Here is an 18198-nt window from a genome sequence, read left to right as displayed (position 1 = left end):
CTGCCAAGCAGTATGACAGTTTACTCACATTAAATTACTTACTTTTGTCAGTATCTCAGCCACTTCATTGTCAGACAGCTTCAATATGAAAACTATTTATTCTCTTCTCTCCTTACTTCAATTCCTGATAGCCTCATTCTTATTACCTGAAAAGATGAAGTAAGGAGGTGCTTTTCCTATGGTCTGGTGAGACGCGGGTACAAAGAAATTATCAGGCTTCGACTTGACAATGTTCTTATCTGATGTAACAGCACATTCCATTCTCAGACATTGGACCAACAAAGAAAATAATTTTTTGTTGTGGTTTTCTCTCTCTGGTGCTTGAGACTTACTTTTGCTTTTTGAAGAGCAGGTCTGGGTCTGAAACTGGTAATTGGATCCTCCCACAAAGATCTTTTTCCACAGTTTGAATGGGTCCCATGCTGATCAGTACTATGCAGTCTGCAAGAATTTTAACCCTACTTGCCCCCAAATATTTGAATCCTTTTTGCATACAGAAATTAGAATCAAACACATATTACTTATGAATGATATAATAAAATGAACAGCCTTTCATTTCTGTGGGCAAATAATACTCTCATTCTCAATCTAAATCAAGCTGCAGAGTCACTAATAAAAATAAGTCATGACTCACAAAGTTAAGTTCTTTTACATTAATCTTAAATTCTTTAGGAATTATTGGAGTCTCACATCATTAAAACTAATGTCAGTGGTATAGTCTGCAGTAACTATTAAATTTACAACTGGAAGATAAGACTCATTTAAAAGAAAAATTAAAACTGTACTAAAGACGAAAACATGTAGATACTGTTTACACTGCACAGCTGCGGCAGGTGACAGTTTACAGGTAAACCCTTCATGCTGTAGGACATCCATTATGTAAATAATCACTGTTTTTTTGTGACATTGTTTGTCAAATAATTCTGCAAGAGGCCTAATTATATAAAAAAATCTTTTTGTATAGACTTCCAGTGCTTTTACTCATTTTATTATCGCTTCTTGCAGCAATTAATAGATACTGCATACACTCATTTAACAGTGTGCAGCATATTTAAGTGTGCTTCTACTAGACTGACTTGAATAAAATGAAGCCAAATTGCAGCAAATATAAACCCTGTCCTAGGTCCATCAACAAAGTACAGGTAACAAATCACTGTCCATAAATTTACTGTAGCTCAAGGACTACACCAGTCTGAAGAAGGCAAAAAATGCACCCAGAAACATACTGAGGTTACCATCTGAAATGCACCGTAGGAAAGGTTGCCAGAGAATCTTTCAGACCTATTACATATATTAAATCTAGAGCATGTATAGGTATTCTCTCACTGCAGTAAATAAAAAGGCATTTTTACCTGGGAGAAAAAAAAAAAAGAAAAAATTTCCTTACAGAGTAAGAAGCAGAAAGGATTTTGCTCTGATTTTTGACATATGTCCCACCTCACTTAGAGTGTATACTAGACTTCACATGTGTTGACTGGAAGCTACTGCTCCAAGGGTTTCTCACCTACCTCTTTTAGTCCTTATAACTCAAAAAAGGCCTAAGAGGGGATGGTGAAAAGAGGAAGCTTGCTTTTGCATGAATTGCAATGTCTCAACAGCCAGCAAGCAGAGGCTGGACTGTTAAACTATAAATTAGAAGTGCCTTGAAGTCACTGTCCCAGAAATCTAAGGCTGGACTTCATCTCCTCAGACTCTTTCACCAAACATTTTGTAATTTGTTTTCATTCTAGTGGAATATTTATGAAAACACACTATTAGTATAAATTGATATTGCTCAGAAATTAATCTGAATTTGTGAGGTTTAGCGATGATTTTTCAGATTACTAGCGCAGCACATATACTCTAGATGAAAATATATAATCAAAACCACTTGTGGGATTTTTTAAGGAAAAAGTTTAATATTTTCTAGTAGAATATTTCAACTAACATTAAATTGTTCATTTTGAGACCTAAATCCTTCAAATGCATACCAAAAATTCTGGATATGATCTGTGCTTATTTCAGAAAAAAAACCAAACCAAACAAAAACTGTATTATTTATTTTAAATTAAACAAACATCTTTGTTTAATTTAAACCATTTTGTTTAAAGAAAAATCAAGTATTTTCAGTCAACTCAAAAAAATATGATTAGTTTCTAAGGGAATTTTAGGTAGAAAAGCAATTTAAGCTAGAATAAGAGAAGCATTTAGGATAAAATAAGAAAAGGTTTTATTCACATAGGTTGAATGTTACATAGCTAATAAGGCTTTTAAGTTTTACTCTAGAAGCAAAGAAGAAAATCTAATCTAGATAACTACCTTTCATTTTTTAATCTAGCACTTAACGCAAGCATGAAACAAACAATAAACTCCTGTAAACCACAAAAACACTATTTCTTTTTTTCTTATAACTGTTTAAAAGCAGCATTTAAAATGAGCCACAGAAGCACAGAGTAGTTAGGGTTGGAAGGGACCTCTGGAGATTATCTAGTCCAACCCCCCTGCCAAGGCAGGGCCACCAAGAGCAGGTTACACAGGAACGCGTCCAGGTGGGTTTTTAATGACTCTGTGACCTCCATGGGCAGCCTGTTCCAGTGCTCTGCCATCCTCGACATAAGGCAGCTCTTCCTGATGTTGAGGTGTAACTTGTGTTTTAGTTTTTGGCCATTGCTACTCATCCTGTCACTGGGCACCACCAAAAAGGATCTGGCACCGTCCTCTTGGCACCCACCTTTGAGATATTTATATGAATTAAGGAGATCCTCTCTCAGTCTTTTCCCCAGACTAAACAGGTCCAGCTGCTTTAGTCTCTTCCCACAAGAGAGATGCTCCAGTCCCTTAATCATCTTCGTGGCCCTCTGCTGGACCCTCTCCAGTAGCTCCTTGTCTCTCTTGTACTGAGGAGTCCAGAACTAGACACAGTACTCCAGATGTGGCCTCACCAGTGCTGAGTAGCAGTGGAGGATCACCTCCCCTGACCTGCTGGCCACATTGTTCCTGATGCACCCGAGGACACTATTGGCCCTCCTGGCCAAAGAGCACACTGCCAGCTCATATACTATGGACTTGACAAGATGTTTATCCTACATCCTACATATGTTCAGTCCAGGGAAAAAATCTCTTAAAAGATTTGATTCAATTTAACTATGCAACAGGGACCAGTTCTTTTTTTGTGAATCTGATGACACTAAGTAGGCGAAGAAACAAATAAACAAACTCCTTTAAAAAAGGCTTTACATCACATAAACATTGGAATGACTAGAAAATCTACCAAATTAAAGCAATTCCTCTACCTTTTATAGCTTCGTTATTACTGAAAAAAAAATCTACTAAATTGGCAATGATTTAATGAGAATTGCTGCACAAAGCAATGTGTCATCAGTGAAGTCATTTAGGGAAAGCTAAAACAATTCTTCCTTTTAATTTTATTGTTTTGAGACCAAATAATTCCTTTTATTCTTTCAATTTTGGGATTTTTTACTAGCTTACTTTTACTGGAAAGCTGCCATTAATATAATTGCTATTTAAAAAATAATCAGAGGAGATATAAACTTATTTGAGTTTGTAGAACTACTTATGCATATCTACTTGTTTTATTTAAAATATCTATGTGCTCTGTTAGGAGCTCCTCACCAGTGTAACCATATTTACCTCACAGCAGATAAAACTGGGCATATTCACATTTTCTAATACAGAGCTAACTATCATAATTACGAGACTTAGGTTTTTAAAGCGGGTGTTAGCATTAAGTTACAGTGGAAGGATGTAATTTCAGGTGTTATGGGGCTAAGTTTTTTTAAAAGTATAGTGGAATACATATCATACACTGAATTTTGGGAGTTGTTATTCTCTGTAAATATGGACTCAGGTCCATATTCAGGTTCCAATTGCTGTGTCTATAAATGTGTAACTCTCCATCACTTTCCCAAGTTTAAGAGCCAAATATCTCTATCAACTAAAGTTTCAAAATGATGGTTAAGGTCTCTTAGTTATTCATAAATATAGACACTGAGACTTCCCAAAAAAATCTATAATTTCAGCATAGTTTACTACTGCTATATTACTACTACTTCTATATGAAGGTTAAGCAAGGAGAAGGTACAAGAAGGAGTCCAATACTATATTTGGCTTAAGTCCTGTTAGTTAAAAAAAAAAAAATCCTATTTTTTTTCTTATTCTTTGTCTCATAGATCATACCAATGAATTTTAATTTGGCTCACTAGGGCAGTACTTGTCTTAAAATGGGATAAAACTCAGAATGACTTAGTAATAAGTGAATTAAATATTTAATTAGATATTTTAAGGGGCTCAATAAAACTCTTATAAGATTAGCTAGACTTATGTATATATTAAATCATACACATTTTCTTAAGCAGAATAGAAACAGGAAGTATCCCAGATTTCCCTGATTGCCATAAAATTAGTCAAGAAAGATATTTTGTTTTCTATGTTAATAGGAACAAGGAATGCAGAGCCCTTCAAAAGACAACCGTTTTTCTATTTCTGAAGTAAATTTTTAGGCTGCTTGGAAACTAAGACAGAAGGTAACAAGCAGTTGTTCCGAACATTAATTGTCTCAACCTGTTTGGTAATGGAAAGATGTAATAGGACAAAGCAAACTTTAAAGAGCTAAAGGGCACAGAAAAATGCAAGCCATACCACATTGCATTTTCCTGAGCTGAGAGAAACCTAAAAAGTACAGAGTACATGGAGCAATGACAGTGTTTGGTACTAGCTGACAATGACATGCAGAGCATCCTAAGCAATAGTATTTATCTCACAGAGCATCTGAATTATTCATAGATTCCAACAGTAGAATAAATTTATTGTCTCCTATAAGAGATATAAGAGGTTGATAAACTGCTTTTCTGACCTTGAAGAACTTTGTTGGCACATTAAGGGACTTTGATACATAGCAAGGTGCAGACACTCACTATGATTTGTTAGGTGCATTCTGCTGGGACTGCACTATCAGGTGAATTGAAAACAAAAAACCTCTCTCAAGAAAGCAGTGTGAAAAAAAAAAAAAAAGCTGGTGGATTTTCTCCCACTGTCCCTGTGGTACAGATCACCAAAAAATGCACAAGGGGGGATTTCTTTTTTAAAATTTGTATTTTTTTAACTACTACTAACACGTGGAGAAGCAAAGATGAATGTTTTCTTCTGTTTTCTGCTGTCTATGTACTCTCCACTCTGGTACAAATGACTCTGACCCATCCTGCTTTGCCCACTACATACTGCTCTGTACTGCACACTGGGATTTCAGTAGATGACAGCATGGCCTCAGAGAGTCTCGAGCTAAGGTCCTGCTGGTATTGAAGCAAGGTCATGCTTCCATACTATAGTAGAAATACCCTTTAAATGTGGAGAATGGGAAAAACTTGGTGGAGGAAAAAAATATTGCACAACTGAAACATTTCTTTCAATGGATAAGCAGAAAGAGTGGCATTAATTACTAGTAACACAGGTTCTTTCAGAACATTTATCTTAATATCCTCTCTTCCATCTCTATGGATTTAGTCTACTAGCTTAGTGTCAGGATCTTTTCATTCTCTCCTGGTTGGATAGGCCAATACAGCTTACAGAAGTGGTTAAATTACCTGTTTTTCTCAACCTCAGGGACTCAAGGGTTGTAACTGCAGAGACAGAGGCATCAGCATACAGGGCCTCCAGAGATCAGCAGTTTGCCTCACGAAACTGCCATCTGTAACTCTGAATAATTAAATATAACTGATAATCAATCAGGAGCATATGGTTAGCATAACAGAAATTGAACTGTCGCTGAAGTCAGGGAAAAAGCTGCTTCACCGAGGATTAAGAAGATTGGATTCTGGTTACCTGCACACTATATTGCATGTGAATAAAAAGAGGATTTTAGTTTGCAGTATAAGTAGTCTATTAATCCTAATAAATGCAACCATCTTTCCTACAGAAACATTTAACATGAGTTTAGTGCTTTTACCTCATTCTAATACTTCTGTCATAAAACAGCACAAAAATAATGTACTATGTTTAAAGAAAACCACAGGGCTGTCTTGTATAAGCTATTGAGAAAGATTTATTGTTTTGAGCTTGAAAACAGCAAGAAAAACATAAGAAGGTTAAGGGCTGAACCTAGCTCAAGAAATGAAAGCAAAGCAAAATGATCCTGCTTCTACAGTTTGTGACAAACCAGTTGGATAAACATGAGCAAAACAGTGATGCTTCCTTTAAGACAACATATTTTAAATAAGCAGCAGTCCCTTTCTTTCCAAAGAGTTGCTTGTAGTTCTAGTAGGCACTGATAGCTGCTGGTGTACCTCTATTTTGATGCTGCCAACTCAGAAAGGTGCAATTTTGTCCAAATCCTCCTTCCGTCTTCTTGCTTTCTCTAGGAAGAGCTTACTTGAAGTAAAAGAGGTTGCTTCATCTTTTAAGACCACCACTGTTACTCCCTTTGAGAGTCTACATTTGAAATCATGCTTCTGTTTTAAAAGATGGGAAGAGTATATAGGTGAAAAATTGCCGTACAGGCAACTAATAAGGACCAGTGTATTATTTATGTACACACACACACAACTCTATAAAATGGGGGTTATTCAGTCTGAGGAGTTTGTGTTCACAGACACAACCCTGGTAATACTGCATGCCTGAGTTCTCAGTGACTGGAAATGCCAAAGGGCTAGTTACATATGCCTCTGACAATGAATAATCAGCAAGGGATTGACAGTAAGCATAGGTAATTTTGATTGAATAGACTCTAGGTTCACATGGACAATTCAGAAGCCCATTAAACTTGTTTAATGAACATGAGTAGAGTTATAGAGATCATTCATTAATTCACTACATTAATTGAAGCCAGTATTGTTACCTTTTGCCTTTGTTTAATACTGCCATTATCTGACCCAGCTTTATATTGTTGATATATTTAATACTCTGTGAACTGTTTCGTGTTGACTTTTTGATGTGTTATAAAAAATTCAATGCAATTTCATTAAGATCAGGACTGAAGTGGGATAAACAGTAACTCCAACTCTAGTGCCATCTATATTTTAATTTTCAGTGTAAAATGTTCTGCCTGACCTTTTAAAAAGCTCTACTATATTAAATTAGGATTCTCTATTTCAAACAGTCCATATTCATATTGGCATTTTAATAAACCTTGGAAAAGGAAAATATTTATAATTTAAGTTTGTCCATCACCAGATTCATGCCAAAATTGCAGAACATTTTGTGTAAAATAATATATATCTTTCAAGTAAAAACAAGAAAAATGGCTTGTGTAACTTTGCAGCCTTTCATCAGGTAAAATGAATGAGGTTTTTTAGTCATTAAGATCTTGTCTAAGTTTCTTTCTTTCTCTGACACTTTTTGTTCCAAACCTGAACTTTGGGATAGTATGTGAATTTGCTCATTTGTTCATTTTTGGATAGTCCCAAGCCCTGTCTTTGCTTTAGCTGAAAAGACTGATGGCATGTTAACACTTCTGAGGTTATTTGTTCTTAAGTACATCTTCTAGGTTATATGTCATAATGACAAGCAGCCAGCACTGTAGGTGCCAGAAACATTACAGCCCTGTAGCAGGGTTACAGTTCATAGACTAAATCAGCTCAGAAGATGTATGGGTGGTCCAATGATTGCTGAATGCTCAGTCCAGGAGTTTAAAAGAGAGAATCAATGAGCTGCAACTGTGTAAAATAGGGGTCAAATATGTACAGCTGAGGCTCCACATATATCAGATAGGGCTATGTTTTATCTTCTGCTGTGTAACATTTGTTACTGAAATGTGGCTCAGAAACACTCTATTAAAAGTAGATTGGTATTAATTAATTCAGATTACTGTCTGCTCCAGAAGACATCAGGATAACAGAAGTCTCCTTCAGAATACTGCTATATATCTCAAAATCTAAGTACTAATTCAAAATTACCAAGCGGATATTCGATCAAAACTCTCCCCTCCACTGACTGTCCTTTGGTTTTGTATCAGTGACTTTCTTGCCATCACAATCTGCTCTGCCAGTCATAGCTTCCCTGCTTTTTTATCTGTATGACTTTATGTTCCATTGGATGGTTGAATCTATTTCAGATCTTTATAACTATTTCTGGATTGATAAATAATATTCTTTCTATGGTGCTGATTCAGTTTCTTTGACATGAAAAGAAGTCTTGCACTGACTTAGAGAAACAAAACCCCAAATTCAGGTAGACCAGTGAGAATTCAGGGAACCTCATCAGCTCAGCAAATCTAGCTTGCCTCCAACACATGAGAGAACAAGTCTGGAAGAATAAAATGTCAGTTCAAACATTAAAATCCTTAATTTTCACACTGTCATTATTCATACAAGTCTATAAGGATTCTTATGGTGACCCTCTCTGGGTTTCCATCCTGCACTTCTGGAGCAACCTAAACTGCTGTGGTATCCTTAACACTGAGCTGCTCTTGTCCCTACCCTAGCCTGGAGATGGTTTCAGAGAGGAATTTGATCTCAGACCTGCTTTCAGCAAACAGAAGCCATAGCTCATACCACTAACACACTTTCGAGGGAAAATATAGATTTCCTCTGCAATGGGTGGTGCTGGTGAGGGTGCTTGGAGGACACAGAACTACTACAATGAGAAACATGGAGGATGTCTGATCCTCCCATTTATTGAATGAGAAGTCTTCTTGTTGTCCTGAGTAATTTTGAGGCTGAGGTTTCTGAACTAGTGTTAGGAAAATTGAGATCAGAAGAACTTTAACCTAAGGAATGGAGAGAAAGAAGATGTGAATGGCTAAAGAAAACATAGATAAATGTGAATATAGAATTAAATAAAAGCAGTACCATTGAGGAAAGGAAAATGCTGCTAGGAGGCACTAATATTAATAGGAAAAATACTAAATTTAGACATTATTTTAAAAGGTTTATATTTAATCTTGTAAGAGAATTGGATATGATCATTAATGCCATTGTAGACAGTTCAGAATTAGGGAAGAAGAATATAGATAAAATAGGACAGCTGAGAAGGGAGTACAGGTCACTTAAATGATTTTAAGAAGGGCCTGGATTATTTCATAGAATCATAGAATAGCCTGGGTTGGAAGGGACCTTAGAGATCACCTAATTCTAATTCTCCTGCCATGGTCCGGGACACCTTCCACTAAACCAGGTTGTTCAAAGCCTCATCAAACCTGGCCTTGAACACTTCCAGGGATGGAGCATCCACAACCTCTCTGAGCAACCTAATTTCATGAAAACAACTTTGTTTATGGTTACTGTAAGAGGGACTAGATGTTCAAGTCTTCTAGCCCTATTTTTTAATGCTTTGTTGAAAGAGAAGATTCCTTTATTGGCATATTAAAGAAAATTTTACATGTAATTTTCTTTTTTTTTGGTTTATAAACTAGTTTATAATCAGCCAAAACATAGGATACTTTGTTGGAGCTTCATCTTTTCATTCAACTCAACCTTTATTTCATTAAATCTAATTAAAGTACCTGCCAGCAATTTAATTTCGAAACATTCAGTATTTTTTTTGCCTTTCCTTTGTAATGGGTGATGAACTTATGTAAGAAGAATAGTTTTTGTTCTGTTTTGTTGTATTTGTAGAAAAAATCCAATAAATCTAATGTACGGCAATGTGAAGCAAGGATGTGGCCTTATCATAACCCTAAAAATTGTAAAAAAAAAAAAATCCCTAGTTATTAAGAACAGCAGTTGCTGTAGTTTTCAGAGCACTGTTTTAAGAGTGTCCACCTTGCTTTCACTATCAGTATTAGTACTCTGCTCAGTTTTATTACTATTCACAGTATGGGAATGTGTGGCAATAAATGTACTTTCTCGCCTTCAATAAATCCTAAATGTTTTAGAGTGAAATGAGTGCCCTGATGATGGAGGATACAGAGAAGATGCAGTTACTGAATGGCTTTTTTGCTACAGTCTTTACTGAAAAGTCAGCCCTCAGTAATTCCAGACCCTGTAATCAAGAGAAAGTCTGGAGAAAGGAAGATTTTCCATTGATAAAGGAGTATCAGGTTAGAGGTTATTTAGGCAAACTTGACACCCACAAAGCCATAGACCTCAATGAGATGCAGCCGTGAATGCTGAGGGAGCTGGCAGATTATAGAATCATATAATCAGACAGGTTGGAAAGGACCTCTGAGATCATCAAGTCCAACTCTTGATCCACTACCGCTGTGGTTATTAGACCATGGTACTAAGTGCCACATCTAGTTTCATCTTAAAAACCTCCAGGGATGGAGAATCCACCACTTCCCTGGGCAGCCCATTCCAATGCCTGATTACCCTCTCTGTAAAGAATTTCTTCCTAATATCCAATCTAAACCATGTCCTCTTGTCTTACTGATAGCTGCCTGGGAGAAGAGACCAATCCCCACCTGGCTACAACCTCCTTTCAGGTAGTTGTAGAGAGTGATGAGGTGTCTCCTGAGCCTCCTCTTCTCCAGGCTAATCTCAGTCTTTGAAGGGTCACAGAGAACAGGAGAGGTGTGTGGAGGAAAGCCAGTGTCACTCTAGTCTTCCAAAAGGGCAACATGGAGGACCCAGAATGCTACAGGCCACTCAGTCTCACCTCTGTCCCTGGAAAGGTGGTGGAACAGCTCATTCTAGATAGGGAACAAAAGAAGGTTATCAGGAGTAGTCAACACTGATTAAACAAGGAGGAAATCATACTGGACCAGTCTGATGGCCTTCTATGATGCATGACTGTCCAGGTAGATGAGAAGTGGACGTTGTCTCCCTTGACTTCAGCAAGGCTTTCATCACTGTCTCCCATAACACTCTCAGAAGTAAGATCAGGAAGCATGGGTTGGATGAGTGAACAACAACATGGATTGAGAACTGGCTCAATGGCAGAGCTCAGAGGGTTGTGATCCATGGCACAGAGACTAGTTGTAGGTCTGTAGCCAGCAGTGTTCCCTGGGGGTCAGTACTGGGTCCAGTCTTGTTCAACTGTGACCTGGATGAAGGGACAGAGTGCACCCTCAGCAAGTTTGCTGATGATAAAAGACTGGAGGGAGTGGCTGGTACACCCAAAGGCTGTGTTGCCTTTCAGGGAGACCTGGACAGGCTGGAGAGTTGGGCAGAGAGGAATCTAAAGAAGTTCAACAAAGGCAAGTGCACCTGGGGAGGAATAACCCCATGCACCAGTACAGGTTAGGGGCTGACCTGCTGGAAATCAGCTCTGTGGAGACATTCAAAACCCAATGGGACATGATCCTGCTTTAGGTGACCCTACTTTACTGGGGGGTTGGACTAAATAATCTCCAGAGGTCCCTTCCAACCCCACACAGCCGTTGTGTGATTGTGACTTCATTCCATAGGTCTGAGAATTAATTTTGAAATATTGAATATAGATGTTATTTTTGCTATGGGCCTTGAGGTTTGAGAAGTGGATAGATAATAATTCTTCCATTAGATTCTTTTATCACTTATTTTGTTACTTTAGCTACTAATGACGTTTTATTAATATACAGCTTTCAGCATGACAGAGAAAACCATTATGCATTTTACCGTGGGGTAAACAGTCTTTCAGATACAAAATAAAATAAAAAAGAAAGCTTTTTTATTAAGCCAGAAAAGACAGCCAAACAGGTCACTAAATGTCAATATTGTTATGTTATTTCAATGTGATTATGCCTGTCATGAAAGAAGAATTATGTATTCTATAAAGTGACCAGGGGATAAGGCTTTGACCCATAAAAAATGTTTTCCGGACCAGAGCTGGTTCAATTCACCACACATAGCTAATTGTGGAATAGTTAACCACTGAGACTAAGCTAACCATTTAACCTCCCTCTGTAGCACATCAAGACAGAAAGACACTCCTTCAAGAGAACAGTTTATTTTGACTACCCTAAATATGTACTTTTGGATAATAAGCCTCTAGAAGTGCTTTCTCCTCTCTCTCAGTAGACTAGAAGCAGCACAGATCTAAATTAGTTGATTCAGATTAGATACATGACAAGATGGCTGACAGGAGGTGAAACTCTCCCAGAAAAAACAAAGCCAAGTCTTGTAAGGTGTTTAATTCCAAGTAAAATGAATAGATGACAATAAAATGAAATAACCTACGATAGTTTCTGAACAGAATCCTGTCTAAAACAGCAGTGAAAATATAAGGCTGCTTAGGGATATGAAAATGGACCTCTTCAGGCCAGAACTGGAAATCTAGTAGCCTCACCATTTGCTCTGTAGACTTTGTAATAGAAATAATACAGATCCATATGGGGAAAAAAAATATAGTATTGCATTTTTTTTTTCTCACTAAAGTGGGAGAGATCTTTTGAAAGACTATGAAAAACTAAACCTTTCTCCAGAAAATCATCTGAATTCAGCGTGGCATTTGAGTGTATGTACACGAAGGTTTGTGTTTTTACCTGAGTGTGGATCACATTCAGCTCCACTTGAATTAACCCTAATAATGGACTGTACTTGTGTATAAGATGTTAAAAGTGGTGCGCAAAGATTTACTCAAAAGAAAATTTACCTAGAAAAATATTAGATACACAAAACTACATTTTCCTTACTGTAAGTAAACCAAATTTTGTTGATTAAATAAGAGAATCAAATATTATTATTTTCTTTCACTTGTTAAAGAGAATTCATCATTTCTGTCTTTAACTGTAGCAACCTTGTTGCTGTAAGGTGTTAGTTTTTAACAGTTATTCAGTCCTCTTTCCACTTGCAGCAATTATTTCAGCATGGAAGCAGGACTGAACCCAGCTGCTTAAATTCCTTCAGTTTTCGCTTGATCTTAACACTCACAAAGTTCCACTGTTGCAATTTAGAAGCACCCAATTTATTAAAATATTTTGGAGCAGGATTTTTGATAAGGACCTTGGAATCTCAAGGATATTCAAGCTTAATGTAAGTCATTCAGCCCAACAGGCCAAAGTAAAACAAAAGTGTCAAACTAATTTTAAAGAAAACTAACAAATTAAAAGTATTCTTTTCAGATCCCAAGCAAAGATACTAGTTTAAAGGCCTGCTTCTCTGATAACTCACAGAACACATCGATCTGGTTGGATTCTCTGCTTTCCCAGAGACAGCGAAAATTAAATTGCTTTTACTCAGTTTAAACATCAAATCACTTTTTATGCTTAGCAGAAGTTAGACCTTGATCACAAGAGCTCATTTAATATAAAAGACATAAGAAAGAGGCACAAGCTCCTATACTCTAAAATGCTTTATAATACAGTCCAATTTACATAATTCATATTCAGTGCTGTAGCTAAGATTAAGTTTTATGAAAAAAAGAATTTCTTTATGCACATGAGTAGGAGTGAGTAAAGATCACTGGAGTCTGCATTTCTTCCTACAGTAGCCCTAAAAATCTATGTCAGGGCTATAAACATGGGTTTTGGTTATGCATACTTAGGATGGGAAATCACATTTCTGACTGATAAGAATGTAGAGGACTTAAAATTCATTCCACACTTATTCAGAAAGAGGAAAATCTGAACCTAGTATGGATTTAGAGTAAAGGGACTAAGCATTAGCTAGGTCTGAGGGGTGTGAGAGAGAGAACAGCAGCTGGCGTGGTTCTATCAGAGTCCCTCTACCTTGGGCATCTCAGCAGGCCCAGGGACCTTGTCCTTCTCGGATGGGTATCATCGGTATTCACATAAATCCACCGTCTGTGCCCCAGTGCACATCTTCCATGTGAGCCATATTTTGTAGAACACAGCAAACATAAACAGTTCTATCCTTTGGGATTCAATCCCTTTGAATCCCTCAATTTCCTCTGCTGCAAACTGTATATTCTGGTTTAATAGTAAATATAAATGTTAGCATGCAGACTTACAGAAATGACAATAGTGGTAACAACAGGCAGGAATTCATAACAAAATATACAACAAAGTGAAGGAAATAACTTAGCCTGAAGACATCGAATTAAGGAATCACTAGCACAGTGTCCCAAGAGGGACTCAGAGGTATCCCTGCTACTCATTTTCTGAAGCTGGAGGGACAAATCATTTCTAATCCCTCTATTGACTGCCATCTAGGGGCCCTAAGAATTTTATAGTGCATATCTTTTGTGCCATCAGCTGTTTTACTTTATGTATAGGGAATATAGAGATTAAATTTTCCTCTTCTGTCATGTTATGGTCATTGATCCAGCAGATGTCTGAGACTGAAGCCTTGTAATTGTAAAGGTTATCCTGGATAATAAATAAAAAAATAATAATAAAAAAAGAAACTGGAACACTTATTTAGAGTTTTCTCTTACTTTGCAACCAGCATGCAAAGTAAAACTATAAAATAGGTGTGATTACTATCCCTTCTGATTTTATACAGTAAATTTGTAGTATAGGGGCATTAATAATCAAAGAAAAGGATGGATTTTCCTGAGTTTTAAGTACTCTCAGTTCCCTCTGACATGGCCATAATTTCTAGATGATTTCTACTTCAGAAAATCATGTCTTATATTTTGTTCTTTTGGTGTAGTTTTCATTCACTGGGCTTTGAAACACCACAGCACTACTCTTCCAAAAAAGGAGGCTTGGTTACCAATTTACACGTTTCACATTAGAGGCACCAAACTTTTCTTTGAGAAGATCCCAGACTCTTTTGGAAAAGCAGAAATATTGACACTTTTTTTCTGAACATTTTTGCGTACAGACTGTCCCGGCTCACTGAGTTTCTCCAGGAACTGCTTCCTTAGTCATTAAAGAGGCTGCACTGTGCTGTCAGTTTTAGTCAAGGCCAGAGGAATTATTTTATTTTTTGTCTTCAGTTTGAAATATACATGTCCATTCACATAGTCAGGTATCCTGCATGTAGTTTTCTTTCTCTTAGGGAAAGGTCTGCCTATCTGTCATGAACTATGAACTACAAGTTATCAAAAAATTATGGAAGTTACATTTTAAAAATGGGAACTTAAAACATCGGAGTAGCCTTCTGTATGCATTAAAAGAGGCTAAATCTGTTTGACACTTGACCATTATTTTTATATAAACAATATAGCCTTACAATGCTGAAAGCCTTGTAATATCAAATTGTCTGACCTCTTTTTCTTTTTTTTTTCCTTTTTTTTTTTTTTCTGGGATGGTATACAGAATTTAATTTTAATTGGTTGTTACATTACAGTTCTACTGTGGTTACCCAGGGATCTTTGTAAATAACATCTTACAGCACAAATTCATTTCAGTCAGTAAATACAATTTTAACAGAGGTTGCTTATTTATTTTATTCCATTTTGAGGGAAAATTAAGTGGGGAAAAGTGCAAAGAAAACAGTGATGGCTTTTTAAAGATCTCATTAAAAAATAAGCATCTTATATTCTACCTACCTCTGTGACATAGAAGGTAACATATTTTATGCAAAAGACCTACCTTGACTTCAAATCTTTCCTTTCCTGACTAATTAATGCCCCCAAAGACGAGGCTCAGATATACAGAAAAAATTCAACCAAGACCTATACATGCCTCGAATATCACTGTATTGATAAATACATTCTGTGGGGAAAGAAAAAGAAAGGCTTTTTTCTTACAGTTCTCTGCTTTGACCCAGGTAGAGAATGATGGAGGGAAAAGACAAAGTGGTACCTTCATCATTCTCAGAATTAGTGCAGCCCAGAAGATACTGAGCTAAATTCTATTTTAATCTTTTGCTTCAAATCATGTAAAACAAATGGAGCAATTCACAGAGTTAAAGGGAAAAGTTACTGTGAGTGAGAATGACAGAATCTGGTGCTCAGAACAAAGTGAATATAACTTACAACAGTAAGTTGGGCTGTACAAGACATAATGCAGTGCTTGAAGCCTTTCTTCACTGAGCTCTTAAAGTAAGTGTCAAGTGGTACAAAAAATTTTCAATCTGAGAACCTGGATTGAGGACTGTGAAATTTTAAGACACATTACAGTACAAGGACTCTGCATCTGAAATAGGTTATGCTGTGAATACATACACCAGAATCAAAAGAAATCATGCATATTTTTTAATGATTTCTGAGCAACTGCTAACTTTTTAGATGGTGTCAGATTATTGCCTACAGTCAGCTATTTTCCTACAACAGTCACATTGTAGACAGAGAGCAATCTTTCTGTACAGTAGTAGAGTGGAACTAAAAATGACTATGTCCTAGCAGGGCTGCAACTTGTTATGTTGATTGAGGTTGAGACACATTTACAGTTTTCTACCTGCAAAATTAAACTAATTACACTTTTTAACAATACCTCATTCCCTGCTTGACTTTTCAATACAGAAACCGTTTTATATTATGTATCTGTACCTGACTGAGTGAAACTCCTACCAGGAGTACATAAATGCTGCTGCAATAAGTACAGTAATCTTAAAACAGTGTTTTGTGTAGAGTTCATTCAAGAGAGAACAAAATTAAATTACTAAAACGTCAGAATACTTGTGTTTCACTTACTTTATGGGTTGGGGTACCTTAGATGCATGGGTAGGTGTCCCAAAAGTGCCTGTTTTCCCATATTAAATATGTCTTTGACCAAAAACATAATTCTTTTGACATGCCTTATAAGCCACTCTGTGTGCATATGTGTAGGAGGGGAGGACTACCACTGAACACAAAATTCAGTCATTCAAGCTAAGTGAAAAGGTAGTGCTCCTCATCTGGTGAGTTGGGCAAGCAACAAATAGCCCTTCCCTTGAGGACCTGCTGACAAGCTACAGTGTGTTTGCTTTTCTGGGCCATTTCACTTAAATAAAACTTTAAACAGGTGATTTAGTTTCTTAAGGGAGTCTCAGAAAGATTATTCTGGCAGGTGGTCCTTGTTGCCAGCATGCTTGATTGGTACAGTAAACCTATTCACTTATATTTGTGGATAACTTTCCAGTTTCACCCTCTGTAGAGTACTACTCTTTCAAGCACCACTTTTACACCCTCTTATGTAGATGAAATTCAGGCTGGTTAGGACTTCTTTCGCATTCTTGTGTTTAATTTTGACTACATAGTAAATATGTGAATAGAATCATAGCCAATGATAAAGGCAATATTCCACTCTCAGCTGCCTTAAGGGTTCTTCACTATCAATGAAAGGCAGCAGATGGGCCTGTTTGCTTATTTGTTTTTAAGAGAGGGAAAAAACAGAAGAGATTTTGTGATATTTTATCCTGAGTTGTATGAGGCTTGGGGTACAGACGTCTCAGTAAAGTTTGCCTCAGAATTCTGCAGCACATAAACTGCTTGTGCTTGTTTAAGGCAGTATTTTCATTTGTGGACTTTTTCTTTTCCAGTAGGAAATATTTCCAGATGATTCCTTGCACAGTTCCTCAGCCAATGTTTCATATGTTTCAAGAAATGTCTTGTGTGTGGACTGCTAAGCCCTTAAAGCCTCTGATCTATTCTGTGTTTACCAAAGCTCTTTGTTTTAGGTCAGGGCTCTCTGCACATAGTTATAAAAAAAAAAAAAAATCTATTTGAGACACCAAGATGTGGCTCACCTTGAGAGAGGAATAAAAGAGTTAAAACTCAGATATGAGACTGAATGCACTGTACTAAGTATCGCTACCTAAAGGCTGTCAAAAATTGACGTGTATTTTGGGCTCTGCTTCTTGCTTGCTGTTTTTTGTTTACAGTGAAATTAATATTAGTTCCTCTGGCATAAAGAAATTAATTGGGATTTACTGTCACCCAAACTGTAGATCCACTATAGTTCTGTTTGCTGATGCAGCAGATGCTTGTAGAAAAAATAAGATGATATTACTGTGACAATGAAAATACCAGTTGGTCTGTATTATGCAATTCAACATATTTTATCTTGATCTTGGATGTACTTAAATATAGAATAACTTTTTTATTAGTTATTAGTTAAGTCCATTATCAAAAGTCAAAGACTAAACAAGCAGTAAATACAAAATAGTGATATCTGTTTGCCTAACCTCTAAACGTGTCTTTAACTCACAGCCAGATCTTAAGGGAGCTTAAGGCAGTTAGATACCTGAACTTAGTTGTTATTCATCTATCATCTTGCACCACCTTTTTTGCACAGAATCTCCTTAACTATAATTTAGATTTTCTGTCTGAAGTTAAGCATATCTCACTTGATATGCTTAGATATGGTATACAAAGACCTGTGGGAAACTACAAATCAAAGCAAAATTCCTGTGTGTTGAGGAGGGTAAATGCTCTCACATCTTTTTCTCTATAAAAATGTCATTCTCATATTCATTATCCATTCTTTTTCTTACTCGCTTGTGAAAGACAGGAAGACTTCTTCCCAGTCCAGGAGTAATCAGGAGGCCTTGAGCCTAGAGATGAAAGATAAGAAAG

The sequence above is a fragment of the Manacus vitellinus genome, unplaced genomic scaffold (assembly GCF_001715985.3).
Source record: "Manacus vitellinus isolate BGI_N305 unplaced genomic scaffold, ASM171598v3 scaffold_3_pilon, whole genome shotgun sequence".
Classification (NCBI taxonomy): Eukaryota; Metazoa; Chordata; class Aves; order Passeriformes; family Pipridae; genus Manacus; species Manacus vitellinus.
Note: the sequence above shows the minus strand (reverse complement) of the source record.